Here is a 16,146-nt window from a genome sequence, read left to right on the forward strand (position 1 = left end):
AGGAGTAGGTGGACGCTGAGAGGAGGAGTGGTGGACGCGGCGGAGCCAGCCGGGTGAGCAGCAGCACAGCATGAGCACACTTCCAGTAAAAAAACAGCCAGCGCCGGGGCAAAACAGCTAGGTGCAGGGGAAGGGCAGGGCCCCAGAGACGGCTCGGTCCCCATAGCAACCGCATCCCCTGCACCTATGGTAGCTACGCCCATGGGGCCATAGCAGAGCACAAGCAGGGCCCCCCTACCTCTATGACTGTTTGTTTTTACCCAGTTTTGTCTTCTAATTGTGTCCAGTTGTAAAGCGCAAGGGAATTTGCTGCGCTTTATAAGAAACTGTTAATAAATAAACTGTTAATAAATAATAAATTACACCTACTGAGCATTATTGTAACACAGTGCCACTGCCTGTGTTTTTGTTTGTGTGTGTGTATATATATATATATATATATATATATATATATATATATGTTTTAGATTTTTGTACACACTGCTGTGCGCTGATAGCTATGGTTGCACACACCAAAAACTTTTGCAGGCAGTTACAGCACTGGTGTGTACCAATAAAGGGTTAATGCTGCCCTGTATTTCTATTAGGGGCTCTGGGCTGTACTGTGGGCAGTTACAGTACCAGTGTGCACCAGTAAAGGGTTAATGCTGCACTGTATTAGGAACTCTGGGCTGCACTGTAGGCAGTTACAACCCTAGTATGCACCATGCGTTAATGATGCCCCTGTACTAGGAGCTCTGGGCTGCATTGCAGACAGTTACAGGCTCAGCAACAGTGTGACTGTGCACCAATAAAGGGTTGATGGTTAATGAAATGCTGTCCTGTATCATGTAGGAGCTCTGGGCTGCACCAGTAAAGGATTAATATATAATGCTGCCCAGGCAGTCAAGTGTGCTCTTACTCCAGCAGTCCTGTGTGAAATGGTGCCCGAATCACTGTGGGAGGAACTTATAACGTGGGCCGGGATGAGGCAGAACTGTCGGGTCAGCCACCCAGTTCTGTGTTCCTGGCACTGATCCCAGGATGCATCATGAAGCTGCGCAGCCGCAGCAGAACAGGCACCCTCAGCCCTGTTCTACCATGCCATTTCTGCAATAGTGATGCCCTGTTTCGGGGGTATCACAAGGCCACTCCTAATAACACCCTCCACACACACTTGTTTCATTGCACTGACACCTCATGTTTCCCCTCTTGTCTCCTCTCTGCCCACTTAATACCTGACTCTTAGCCCATATGACATACTGTAATAGGTTTTGAAGGTTGGTTCCTGATTGTAGTTACTACTGCTGCTATGCCACAGCTGTAACAAATCTATAATGTCCCTAGAACCGACAAGGCAGCAGACCCCCTCACCACCCCAATATCTACTGCCAGCTGTGCAATTTGTCTGGAAATGTCATCAGAAAGACTGCACAGGCACTGGAAACCAGTGAGGTGCAGTGAGGGCAAATCTGGGTAGGCACTGGTTAATATCAGAGTCAGATTTACACACACATAAAGGGTACTACTGTGAACATTATGTTTATAAGGGGCACTACGGTGGTAATTAAGTATATTTTGGTCACTAGTGTGTGCATTATGTGTAAGAGGTACTACTACTATGTGCATTGTGTATCAGGGGCACTACTGTGTAGCATACTGTGAATAAGGGGCACTGCTACAGTGGGCATTGTGTATAAGGACACTACCGTGTAGCATAATGTCACTAATGTCAATAAGGGGGCACTAGTGTGTAGCGTAACGTGAATAAGATTGTGTAGTCATGAGGGGCACTTGTGAAACCACACACCTTTTTTTGCAGCGTGCGTCTTCGGCACACACTGTCCCATTATAAAGTATGGGAGGTAGGGCACAAATTTATAGTTTGCAGGGGGGCACTGAAAACTCGGGTTCCTACTAATGGGAGAGGGGTTAGGTAGTGGGGAAAATGAGTTCTACCACCTCCCCAGGACCACTTTAAGCCCTGCTTATATCGAATTCAAAACATGCGAGTTCTGACACAGGGAAGATGTTGTTTTGACTCGTTTTGTAATCTGTGCCTGGTGGGAAGCCCCAAGCCTCAGCTCGGATTCACTCGGATCAAACAAGTTCAGGCGGGTTTGGTTTACAGAAAACCGGATCTGCACATCTTTTTTTTGTTTTTGCATACTGCATCTAGACTGAATTCAACAGGATCAGTAAGAAATCCCGCCGGACGGGATCCCGGCGGTCGGAATACCGACACCGCGATCCCGACTGGCACAATCCCAACAGGGAGGTGAGCGCAATGCAGCCCCTTGCGGGCTCGCTGCGCTCGCCATGCTGTGGGCACAGTGCCTCGCCATGCTCAGCACACTAATTTACTCTCCCTCTATGGGTGACTGTAGGTATCCACAGGGAGAATATGTCGGGATTGTGCTGGTCGGGATCCCGGTGTCAGTATTTCGACCGCCGGGATTCCATCTGGCGGGATCTTGACCGTATCCCAATTCAACAAGAACAGCCACCATTTTATACCACCAACTTGATGGTTTAGGGCACATACTTACTTGTATGTATGGACCCAAACGTGCATTACATTGTAAAAGTGGACAAAATATGCTACTGAGGTCCTGATTCTGAAGCACAGACGTGTCTGAATGCGGACATGTAGCAAAAGGAATGCAACTGCAAGTATTAACATACATTGTCAATCAAACAGAGCTCTGTGACTACACTACTCCCAATTTTTTTTGTACACTAGTGTATCTGTCATCACTAGTACTGGCATTTACACCTACCCCACACTGGTGCAATATATCAATCTGAAAGTGGCATACGTACGAGTTATAGACATTGGGGCTAATTCTAAAAACAAGAACAAAGAGTGCGCTATCAACGGCAGCCTGTATAGGGAAGGTCAATTCCCTTATTGAATGCAAGAAAAAGGGTAAATAGATACTGGCGCCGGCTGTTACCTCAAATAATGATGGACAATTTTAGCCAATGATATTAAAATATAAAGAACTAATTTATTACACATTCATAAAAGAAAAAGTGTTTTTCCCCTCTACTTATCCAATAGAACTAAGCAATTGCTTAAAGACATACATGTAAAAAATGTATAAAATGCCACTGGTTGTCCCTTCTAGATAAATTGTCCACAGGGTCTGGCTAGGACTCTATTGCACATACACTTCACAAGTTCAATAGATGAATGGATTGTTTACCAGGCTTTTTTTCCGGAAAGGTCCCCTAGGTATCTCATTAGAAGTAAGATCCAAATAGCAAGCAGGGATAAGTTCGGGTCCGTGGTTTTACTTGTGTGGGAATTTTATCCGATGGATGCAAAAGAGTCCATATATGTCGCCAGAGATGTGGATGAAGGGATAAAACACTTGTGGTCCTGCAAGGTGTAGCTCAACGCGTATCGCTGATCTAAAGACTACCAGCTTCCTCAGGGCTAATTCAGATTGGATCGCAATATGCGATCCAACCACAAAAACGACTAAGAGGATGCTCCGGCATTTTCTGTGGGGCGGGGTTCGGGGGATGGGCGGCCATGCTCCATTTCCAAGGCAAAGACGGAGTGGTGCGGGGGTGGCAACGAAGAAATGGGGGCGACGCTAGTCAAATGGTGGTAACAAAGGGCATGATGGGGGCGTGATCAGGGCGGCTGCATGTGATGTAACATGCAGCAGCTGTGATCAGAAAAAGGGCAGCGGGCCTCCTGCGTCTGCAGCAAGGCTGCACCGGCAGGGGGCTACCTCATTTTTTGAGATCACGCTGAAATTGCGGGGCTACACCAATTTCAGTGTGGTCAAAGTGGGGCGCTGGCTGATAGCATGCTGGGCGACCTTGCCCTGCTGTTGGCGGCCCCCAGCATGAGATCCAAAGAATTGCAAATTCTGCTACTTAGCAGAATTTGCAATCCTTACTGAGCCAGGTCCATTACTCTTCTGTGCATGCACCAGGTTTACACCCAGAAATTCCCATTATATGCACAGAGAGAAACCCCTGAGATCCATTCACCTCATCAAATCGTTCAGAGATGCACACATTTGCATATGTTTGCTACAGTGTATGCACAGTTTGCTAGAACTTGCTAGCAGGGGTGCCGACAGGTCTGCTTGGCCCTGGTACAAGGAGGGAATGTGGCCAAAGAGGAAGGCATGGCCAAACCCCCTCCTTTAAAAAAATAAAATAAATTATGCCACACAGGGGGGGAATGGGGGGGGAGGTGAGATACCAGTGCTGAAGCCAGTGGGCGGTGCCAGTGCTCAAACTGGCAGGCGGCACCAGTGCTCAATCCGGCAAGAAAAAGTTGGCAGGGTGTGGGAGTGATCACTCGCTCCTCCCATGCATTGAGAGAGAGGATTGACTGCTGCTGCAGCTGCCTCTCTCTCAGAGAGAGCACTGAGCAGCGTGTGCTAGGCTGGGGAGAGATGCTGCTGCTGCAGCAGTCAGTTCTCTCTCTCCCTGGACGGCTCTCTGCAACAGGAAAGGGAAAGGGGAGGCTTTGGGACTTGGGCCCCTCCAACAGGCCCGAGCCCAGGTAAAAAGTACCCGCTCCCCCTTTCTTCTCTGTGCCACTGCTTGCTAGATGCAGCCACATATGGACCTGCATGTGACTCAGAATCAAGGCTTTAATATTTCTCAGAAGCCGGAAAAAGAAAAAAACAAAACCTAAACATTTGTTCGATTTGATAATTTGCCAAAAAGTTATTAGTTTTGCAAACAATGTATGTGTTGTATGTATGATTTAAAATGTTATTCCTAGAAAAGCTGCAGTATCACAAATTCTGACATTAATACTGTCCATTTATTAGCTGTTGTAGAAGGGATGCTGTCCAAACATTTTATAACAGCAGCAATCATGTGGGGGCTGGTGGCGGCACTTGTCAATTATCTGTTTTAATTATTTTAATTTGCAGCTTCCGCACTTTTTGAAACCCAGCATCTCCTGACCGCCTCCGTCTCCTACCCTGACCACTTCTGTCGCTAATACCTATACAGCATTCATGAACTCAACTTGAGATTTCTTTGTTATTCAGTCACACTGTCCTTTATTACATTTAAAGATGCTGACATACCTGGGATTCAAACCCATTGTCTGTGGCATTGCAGTCAGGCAATCTATTAATTGAGCTGTCTGCCCTTGCATAGAATGGTAGATAATTCTAAGAATACTAACTATTTGAAGCTTACCTTGTACTTTGTGAAGAAATGCTCATCATTGCGCACTCAAGTTAAGTGCATGAATGTGATATAAAGAGGATTTGTGTCCAAATCCATTTCTTGCAGCGGTCTATAAATGTGTGTGTAAAATAGACAGACAGATAGATAGATAGATAGATAGATAGATAGATAGATAGATAGATAGATAGATAGATAATGTTAGAAGAAGCATCATAGCATGGGCTTTCTCTGGGATCAATCTTGTCATGTCCCTTCCCCACGAGGCATGTGCCTTGTGTCCCTATTGGAGAAATGGGGGGGCACTAATTCTCTCTCCGGCACAAGGCACCAAAATGTCTAGTTATAGCTCTGGGTGGGGATTCAGTGTGTGTGGTGAACACGGGGCCCCTGGGTCCAGGGGGGCCCACACCACACATACTGCACCATTATATTATACTTACCCCTCCAGAGTACCGCAGTAGCCCTGCAGTGTGGACACAAATTGCTTGGAAAATGGTCGCCACAGCCATTTACAAGTGATTTACACATGTGCACTGGAGATGTCCCTGGGAACAAGGTTGCGGGCACCATGTTCCCGGAGACCTGCGCATGCGCAGTAGACTCTGGCAGTATGCCAGAGTCTACTTGCTGCCAGAGGGGAGAGGAGGGGACCCGCAACGGAGGCTGCACACGGGTCCCCTCCTCTCTTAATACACCCCTGCCTAGGTGGCCCCTTCATGCTACAGTCCCCTACCTTTCTGTCTCTATGCCAATCCTACCTCCGCTCAATCCATTTACAGTACAAGCAAGAAACATTAATCTTATTGCTCATCCGATTTGGAGATTGAAAGCTTTCCTATCCCAGCTGTTCCTCTCCGTATCTTTTTTTTTTTTTTTTTCCCACTCTATATGACTTGAAAAAGCAATTTGGTAGTTTTCTTGCATTAATACTCTGGTAATGAGGTTCAGAAGGGCAAATGTTCCATTTCTTTATAGCCAGTACAATTAAAATGTGACAATAATTAAAGTATTTACTTGGCAGAGTGGTTCTTTTGTTGCAAAAACTGCCATTCATTTTTTAACAAGACATTCCAAGTGACGTGGTTGGGAGAAAATGTAGTAATAACTGAACTAATTGGCTCTAAACTATTTTTAAGCAGGCTTTAAAAAAACCACAATGGTAAAGCAGGTGTACGTAACTATAGTGATCAATATAGATCCGTTGAAAAAATAATGACACGCCATTGGGATGTCTTAAAAAAGGACCCAGTGATAGGATCAGTTCTGCCCAATAGACCAGTCTGTATTTATCGTAAAGCACCCAATATAGGTAATAGTCTTGTAAGAAGTGCCTGTCCACCGGTAAAAGAACCCGGAAGAATTAAATCAAAAGGTTTTTATAGGTGCATGTCGTGCATAGCATGTAAAGAGATCAGAATGGTGAACCAAAATAAAACAAGTAAAATAAATATTAATGAAAAACCATTTGAGATAAAGGACTTTATCACATGCGCCACAAAAAATGTGGTTTATGCAGTGGAATGTAATTGTAACTTGGTATACATCGGGCAAACCTCTAGAGCACTGAAAGTAAGATTAGGAGAGCACCTTAGGAACATCAAAAAGGGTTTGGAAACCCACGCTCTCTCTGATCATTTTAGAAAGGTGCATGGATGCTCCATATCAGCCATCAAACGATTTGTAGGGCTGCAATGGGTACAGGGGCATTGGAGAAGGAGAGACCTTCCATCCCAATTAGCAAAGGCTGAAATGCGCCTGATATATGACATGGGCACCCTCCAACCAGGAGGATTGAACATAGATTTTGAAGTGAAGTGGTTCTTATAGTGTTCAGTCCACCTTTGTATTTTTGACGATATTGATAGATAAGTTGATTCTAATATGCACCTTTTTGTTTTTATATAGAATGTTCATATACGTGTATGCAGCAGAAGCTGACAACCTAGTATATTAATATCCGTCTACTAAAATAACGGATATTTCAGGAGTTCAGCATATTGGATTGACCTGTGTAACTATGGTAACCATTGACGCTGACAAATCGGACACTCTGAAGCTGTAAATACGTCACCAAACACAAAAGCCGTCACTATGGTAACGAACACAGTGAGAGTCACGGGCAGACTACGAGACGGCGGGATGACGTATATAGCAACATGTGACCCACGCCATAGCGTAATGACGTATCATCACGTGACTCAAGCCGGTCACATGACCGGAGGACGAGAACTGCCTTTTGCTATGCAATGGGGATTTGTGAAAATGATATACGGGGGCGTGTTCCTTGAGTATGTGACCGGACCTTGCATGTCAATCCCATATCTGATTTGAGATTAGGGGGAAGACGTCAGAGAGGGTTGTTCCTGGCACACGAGTGTCAAAGACTCTTAGTGATAACTATGTATAGCGACCAGCTGTGCCGGGACCAATCGGAATAGAGGAAGGGATTTTTAAACCGGATTAGGAGACACAACTGGCATTCTCAAAGGGAGCTGACCTTGAAAAAGACCCAGGCAGGGTCGGAACGCGTGGGTGCCCCGGTGGATATACTTGTGAAAGGAGGTCGTGGTACGATCAATGCCAAAGAAGGGAGGCGGTCGGACACCAGAGGAACTCTCCTGCTGCAGCTGGGAAGCCTGATGTCCATACGTCTGTTAAACTGTTATGCCAGTTTTCAACCTGCATTTGGTAATTACCCATTGCCTACCTGTTCAGGATTTAGTCCACCATTGAATGCCAATACATCTATTGCTGTCTAAACATAGTGATAGAAAGTGTTTTTTTTCAACTGACCACTATTTTTATTTCAATTTTTATTGAATTGTTATGTGATTTTGTGATATTAAATCTGTTTTTATTAGAAGGTACTACACTATGTTTCTTTATATTTTCTTTTTTTGGGGTACATTGAGCCAAAAGAAGGAAATTGCATGAACACGAATTTATTGACCTCCTTGCAGCGCTGGTTCAGTGGTATCCTATATGTCTGTGTGTGTCTAATTGGAAGTGGAGAGTGGTGAAACTCCTTTTAGTTTACCCGGATAGCAGCTGTGGTAGCGCACTGTCTTCCTTCTATTTTTGTATAATACTGTATATATACGTAGAGAATGGGGAAATACAAAACTTTACTGTCTATAATGCATCTGATGCAGTGGAGCAATGTTTTTCATATGCGCATGCGATGCTTTGCACTAATGATGTTTATACCAATGTTTAAACGTGGGAGGGGTATTTCCAAACTCAAATTTAAATTGCAGTGTAAAAATAAAGTTTCCCAGCATCTGTGGGCTACAGGCAGTCTTTGCTCTGTATGCCAAGAAAATAAATGTATTTGCTCCCCATGCAGTGCATCATGGTTTATTCCAAGTGTAAAGTTTTTTTGTTTTGCTCCCAACTCAGAATCAGCCTCACTGTGTACTTAAAGTGAATGTCACAGTAATCTAAAGTCAATAGTTAGGTAAAATAATAGACATACACAACAATAAACAAATATATATTACAGTATACAAAAATGGGCCAGATTAGAATGTGAAAATCTACCATGTCAGTAAAAATGTACTGTAATCTCACCATTTCAATCCCAGAATTAAACTGTTATTATTATTATTATTATTATTATTATTATTATTACTATTGACTACTGAGGCGCCACAGTGTCTGCTGATCATGGAAAACAGGCCATACATAAGATGCAAAGCAGAACAAATAAATGCAGATATGAAAGCAGAGGCTACAGATGTCTACTCAACATCATTGCTGCAGTCGCGCCTCGTCCCGTGAGACTGCTAGCATGGGCATCTTTTTCGCGGAAATTGCAACTTAGTCACAACGCAATGTGACTAAGACGCACCATGAGACTCAGCTGATTAATTTGATATGCAATACATTTATATCTGTGCGCAACAGTCTCTGAATCTGTATACGAAGCGCTACATTGTAGCAGCCGAAGCTTTTTTCCAATACAGTTCCGTTGTGTTCCGTATACAGATGTAGTCACACGCAATATATAGGTGTCACATACTGAGGCGGAACTAGTGACTGGTGGGCTCAGGTGCGACAAAATGGTTATGGAACCCCATCCCAAAATAGGGCCTCTTTATGCACCTAAGGTGTGCCCCAAAAAGAGGCATGGCCTCACCTTCACATACTAGAAAGCATCAGTAACCCCCGTATACTTTAGACCGCATCAGGGACCCGCATATACTATAGGCCATATCAGTGATCCCTATGTACTACAGATAGCATCAGTGACCCCCATATACTACAGACAGTGTGTGTATATAGAGGCAGATACCTCCAATCTTTGGTTAGAGAAGCTGACCGATCAGGTGGACAAATACAAGAAGGAGTTAATCCAGTATAAAAGGAATAAATTAGACAAAGTGAACAACGATTATGCTAAACGTCTGGTTTATCCATGGATCTCCGGGACGTCCACCACCAGAAGACTGCCACGTCGCCGACCGTATAGACGGTTTCTGGATACGGAGTCTTCCACAGATGGCGCTACTTCTGCCAGTGAACAGGAGCGCCAAGAGTTTAATTCTGGACATCCCCCTTTAGGGGTTCGCACCAGGGCACAAATAGCCGATCCAAACGGCGTATCACGAGGCGGGGCGGCCAAGGGCAAAGGCAAAAACGCAAAACGGCGTCCTTATGCCAAACGGAAATAGTGTTCAACCTCTCTGACCGTGTCTTTTCTCCTGTGGAAAATAAGATTCTTTCCTTAGGTCTTAACTTTGTACCTACTACTAAGCTAAACCCGTTCGAATTGCGAGTAGAACGATTTAAGCTGGAACGGCAGCTAAGATTAAAAGAGCATTTTAATGTACACTCTACCTCTGATAAAGCCACTACGATTATTCCACCGACACTCAGAAGCAAGTCTAAATTTGATCCGCCTTCGCAAAATCAGGCGATCAAAACATTTTGCACGACAATAGATCATCAGGTGGTCAAAAGTGCCAAAAGCTATGAAGAAAGACACTCTAATCTCTCTAAAACAGAATGGGAGGCCCTTATACAGATGTCTAAGTATGAGGATGTGGTAATCCATCCAGCAGATAAGGGTGGGGCCATTGTGGTCCAAAACACCTCTGATTATGTGAAGGAGCTCTACCGGTTACTTGCGGACATGAACATATATAAAAAGCTTTCAAAGGATCCCACGCTTCAGTTCAAAGAGGAACTGGATACTATCTTGAAGACAGCCCTTGAAAAGAATAGGCTTCATAAAACAGCTTACGAAGCATTAATTACTCCATTCCCAATTACACCGATTTTGTATTCACTACCTAAGTTGCACAAAAATAGTTCTGCCCCTCCAGCACGCCCCATCATATCAGCACGGGGTCTTTATTTCAAAACATCTCTATATATTTGGACTTTTTTTTACAGCCATGTATCCAGGCAAGAAAAACATGCCTTAAGGATACTACTGCATTGCTGAATAATCTTAGTACTATAGGAGATATTCCTGAAGGATGTTTGCTGGCTACGATCGATGTGTGCAATCTTTACACCTACATCCCCCATTTGGAGGGATTACAGGCTGTGAGATCGCTCATCGATGGTAATAAGCAGTATGAGGGACCTGATGTTGAATTATTTTTACAGTTATTGCAATTAACTTTACAACGTAATTATTTTCTGTTTAATGACAATTATTATTTACAGCTCCAGGGCTGCTCTATGGGCAGCAATGTGTCACCATCTTTTGCGAATGCATTTATGTTTCAGGTGGAGGATGATTTATTTTTTTCAACAACAGCAGTTAGTTCAAAAATTCTGGTTTATTTTCGGTATTTAGATAATTTACTGCTCTTTTGGTTAGGATCACAAGAATCCTTGGAGAAATTATTAAATGACCATAACTCATCTACTTCGCCTGTTAAATTTACATATAACATTCATCAGAAAATGGTGGATTACTTAGATGTCCATATTGAGATAGTGGATCATAAAATTGCTACGGATTTATTTGTTAAACCGACGGATAGAAATAACATATTATTAGCTTCTAGCCAACATCCAATACCCTTGCGCAAAGGTCTCCCTTATTCACAAATGCTACGAGCCAGACGGATCGTTAGCGATGAGACCAAAATTGAATCCACTTTGGACCAGTTAGTTACCAAATTTGTTGCTAGGGGTTATTCTGTACAGGAATTACAGGCTACTAAAAATAAAGTGTTAGGAATGTCACGTAAAGCAACGTTGGACCCATCTAATAATAAAAAATCGTTCAGTGATAGACTTATTTGGGTCAATAAGTTTAATACCCAAAATAAGACCATTAATAACATCAGCAAGAAATTTTGGCCCATTATTCAATCAGATAAACACTTAACCTCACTCTCAAATACTCGTCTAATGCCTGCTTACAAACGGGGGGAAAATCTCCGTGACCATTTGGTCAAAACTAATATACAATTCCCAGTAAAACAGAGCCGGACAGGAGGGAGCTTTTTAAAGTCATCCAAACCAGGATGTTTCCGCTGCCTAGGATGTACTACTTGTAGTCATATGATACCTGGCGACAGTTTTTGTCACCCATATACTGGCAAGCGGTTTAAAATTAAACACCGAGTAACATGTTCAACAACATTTGTTGTTTATCTATTAAGTTGCCCCTGTGGTCTCCATTATGTGGGGAAAACGGAATGCACATTCAAAGATAGAATGGCGGGTCATCGTACCTCCATTAGAGCAGCACTAGCCACTGGACGTAGCGACCAGCCGGTCGCACGCCACTTTCTTAATGCAAAACATCCGTTAGCAGCATTAAAACATCGCATTATTGACCACATTCCCCCACTTACACGGGGAGGGAATCGGGGTCTTTTGTTATTAAAAGCTGAAGCCAGGTGGATTTTTCACCTGGATACTTTGTCTCCGAGGGGGCTAAATGAACACTCAGCCTTTCATGCTTTCTGTAAATATTTAGAAACCGCTAGTGAGAATATTGACACTTTATGACTATGTTGTGTAAAGGGCCCTACTCACTGGCCGACCCGCCGCTGAGCTTCCCGACGGCGGATACGGCCGACGAGCGACCCGGCGGCGGGGGGGCAGTGACGGGGGGAGTGAAGTTTCTTCACTCCCCCCGTCACGCGGCTGCATTGAAGTGCAGGCAAATATGGACGAGATCGTCCATATTGGCCTGCATGCACAGCCGACGGGAGACCAGCGATGAACGAGCGCGGGGCCGCGCATCGTTCATCGCTGGAGTCTCCACACTGAAAGATATGAACGAGTTCTCGTTCATTTATGAACGAGATCGTTCATATCTTTCAGAAAATCGGCCAGTGTGTAGGGCCTATAAGAGGTATTATGTATCTGTCTAGCAATCTTTCTGTATCCATTCTATTAAGGGCTTGTGTATTATATTTAGCATGGCTCCAGATGATGTAACTTTAGCATTATTGAATTGATTGTTATCTAATATACGAGACAAGCACTTGTATGCATATTTTGTCTCTTATTAGCTCTGTAATAGTTGGCAGGGTTTGGGTTAAATATATTCTTCTTTTTTATGATGCTATAAGTGTACAGTACTATTGTATATATTTTTAATGGTATATGGTGTACATGTAGTGTATTTTGCTTTGTATGTTTTTTATCACGTAACATAATGATTACATATGATTGCCCTCAGCTGGAACCTCCGGGACGCGCTGCGGGCGGACGCCCAGCGATGACGTCATTTTTACTGAGCCGGGACGCTGGCCGCGGCCCGCCATGGACGGACCTGCGGGGGTATATAGGTGAGTCACTTTCTGTTTGTTACTTGTCCTGACGAAAAAGTTTGACTATAAACTTTGAAACGTTGACACGCTCAGGTGGATTCCTGTGTTTCTTTTCAAAGCCGTGAGTGCCGCCCGCTGTGCATTGATATAGATATATAGATATATATATATACTGCTCAAAAAAATAAAGGGAACATTAAAATAGCACATCCTAGATCTGAATGAATGAAATATTCTTATTAAATACTTTGTTCTTTACATAGTTGAATGTGCTGACAACAAAATCACACAAAAATTATCAATGGAAATCAAATTTATTAACCCATGGAGGTCTGGATTTGGAGTCACATTCAAGATTAAAGTGGAAAAACACACTACAGGCTGATCCAACTTTGATGTAATGTCCTTAAAACAAGTCAAAATGAGGCTCAGTAGTGTGTGTGTGGCCTCCACATGCCTGTATAACCTCACTACAACCCACACAAGTGGCTCAGGTAGTGCAGCTCATCCAGGATGGCACATCAATGCGAGCTGTGGCAAGAAGGTTTGCTGTGTCTGTCAGCGTAGTGTCCAGAGCATGGAGGCGCTACCAGGAGACAGACCAGTACGTCAGGAGACGTGGAGGAGACCGTAGGAGGGCAACAACACAGCAGCAGGACCGCTACCTCCGCCTTTGTGAAAGGAGGAACAGGAGGAGCAATGCCAGAGCCCTGCAAAATGACCTTCAGCAAGCCACAAATGTGCATGTGTCTACTCAAACGATCAGAAATAGACTCCATGAGGGTGGTATGAGGGCCCGACGTCCACAGGTGGGGGTTGTGCTTACAGCCAAACACCGTGCAAGACGTTTGGCATTTGCCAGAGAACACCAAGATTGGCAAATTCGCCACTGGCTCCCTGTGCTCTTCACAGATGAAAGCAGGTTCTCACTGAGCACATGCAACAGACGTGACAGAGTCTGGAGACGCCAAGGAGAACGTTCTGCTGCCTGCAACATCCTCCAGAATGACCAGTTTGGCAGTGGGTCAGTAATGGTGTAGGGTGGCATTTCTTTGGGGGGCCGCACAGCCCTCCATGTGCTCGCCAGAGGTAGCCTGACTGCCATTAGGTACCGAGATGAGATCCTCAGACTTCTTGTGAGACCATATACTGGTGCAGTTGGCCCTGAGTTCCTCCTAATGCAAGACAATGCTAGACCTCATGTGGCTGGAGTGTGTCAGCAGTTCTTGCAAGATGAAGGCATTGATGCTATGGACTGGCCCGCCCATTCCCCAGACCTGAATCCAATTGAGCACATCTGGGACATCATGTCTTGCTCCATCCACCAACGCCACGTTGCACCACAGACTGTCCAGGAGTTGGCGGATGTTTTAGTCCAGGTCTGGGAGGAGATCCCTCAGGAGACCATCCGCCACCTCATCAGGAGCATGCCCAGGCATTGTAGGGAGGTCATACAGGCACGTGGAGGCCACACACACTACTGAGCCTCATTTTGACTTGTCTTAAGGACATTACATCAAAGTATATATATATATATATATATATATATATAGTTTTATATAAAAACGAGATGTATTGACCCGCACGCCTCTCACGGGTTGCAGTTAAAATGACGGCTCTTGGGATCCCGGCATTCAGGATACTGATGTCAAAATCCCGACAGCCAACAATGATGACAGCCAGAATCCCGGCGCACCAGGGCTATTCCCACTCATAGGTGTCCACGACACCCATTTGGCACCTGTAGTAGAACAACTGAGAAAAATGCATCACGCTGCCTGTAGAAAAGGGAGCATAGCTTCGTGGAAATGCCATGATCGTGAGCCACACTCACACTCACATTTACCGTCACTTTGGGGAATGGCCAGCGCTCTGTGAATAGACCCTGTCTCCCGAGAACAGACGCTGCCCCTCCCCACCGTGACAGACTGCGGGACAGATGGGAGGTATGGAAAAAGGCACATCTCAAACAAGAGGAGTGAGTGTGACCTTGTGGAGTCGAGATTGGGACAACTGTGAGGGTGCACTGGAGTGGGTAGTATAGGAAGTGTAAGCACTATAAAGAGAAAGTACACAAAGTGCTTAAAAATGAGAAATCTTGTCAGCAGGAGTAGTGGCAGTTATTAGACATAGCAAGGACAGTAGCAGATCTGAGAGGGTAAGAGGGAGAATATTTTGTAACGAAATGTGATATATGGCAAGATGATGTTGAGAGCTTTGTAGACATGGGTGAATAAGGTATTGGGATTTGCAAAGTGGTGCAGTTAATGGGGAGTGGTGAGAGAAGGGGATGTAGTTATGTGACCGGCGGTCAGGAGACTGCAGGTCACAATACAGGCTCCTATATCCTGACCCCTCACTATCCCAATGGTTGGCATGCCGAACAACACAACACCCATAGAGTGTGAATAGAACCTGAGGCAATTGCGCCGACCAATTCCCCCCCCCCCTGCTGGGCATCTAAATGCCAAGATCCCGCCTTTGATATTGTGACCACCAGTCACACATACCCAACCTGAGAGAAGAACATTAGGCTTCTGCAAAAAGGATTAAAGCAGGGATAGAGGAGTGAGAGGAAGGCCAGACAGCAGGAGGTGGCAGTAGTCAAATGGGTGTGATATAGAAGATCTACACTGTCTAGATAGATAGTCAATAGGTTGACACCATAAGGTCAACATGTATTAGGTTGACAGATGAAAGTTTGGCAGTATTTAAGGTGAGCAGGTACAAAAGGTCGACATGACAATGGTCAACACTTTTTTTTGGCCACATCTTGTATATATCATGTTCTGAGACTACATTGCTCACCACGAATCAAGCAAGGTGGCTCGCTGCACTCACCACAGTCCCAAACCTAGGCCACGTAGACAGTAAATCAAGCAAATGTTGGGAAAACGTGGAAAACACATAAAACAATGTGTTGACCATCTGTGTGTCGACCATTCTCATGTTAGTCATTTGAACCTGTTGACCTTTTGCACATGTCAACCTTAAGCACTGTTGACCTTTTGTACTTGTCGACTTAATGCATGTCGGCCATATGGTTTCGACCTATTGACTGTATAACTAGACAGTGTAGATCTATCATCCAGATACCTGGTAGGGTGGCCAATCCCAGGCCATTTTTTCAATCCCTGGAATTGGGATTGAAAAATTATCAATCCCGGAATTACTGGGATACCCAGGATTGGCTTGTGAGGACACTCAAACCTGTCCGCCATTAAAAAAGGAAGGTGGCAGG

The 16,146-nt window shown here is 44.6% G+C and overlaps 1 long non-coding RNA gene across 1 annotated transcript in view; it reads left to right on the top strand.

Moving 5' to 3' along the window:
- Positions 1–8,946, top strand: part of LOC135057567 (uncharacterized) — a 190,144-nt gene extending 181,198 nt beyond the window's left edge. Inside the window, exon 5 of the long non-coding RNA XR_010244207.1 lies at positions 7,063–8,946. This is a non-coding gene — a long non-coding RNA (uncharacterized LOC135057567). The remainder of the gene's footprint in view (positions 1–7,062) is intronic.
- Positions 8,947–16,146: the final 7,200 nt, after the last annotated feature.

Source organism: Pseudophryne corroboree, chromosome 3 (genome assembly GCF_028390025.1).
Source record: "Pseudophryne corroboree isolate aPseCor3 chromosome 3, aPseCor3.hap2, whole genome shotgun sequence".
Taxonomy (NCBI): Eukaryota; Metazoa; Chordata; class Amphibia; order Anura; family Myobatrachidae; genus Pseudophryne; species Pseudophryne corroboree.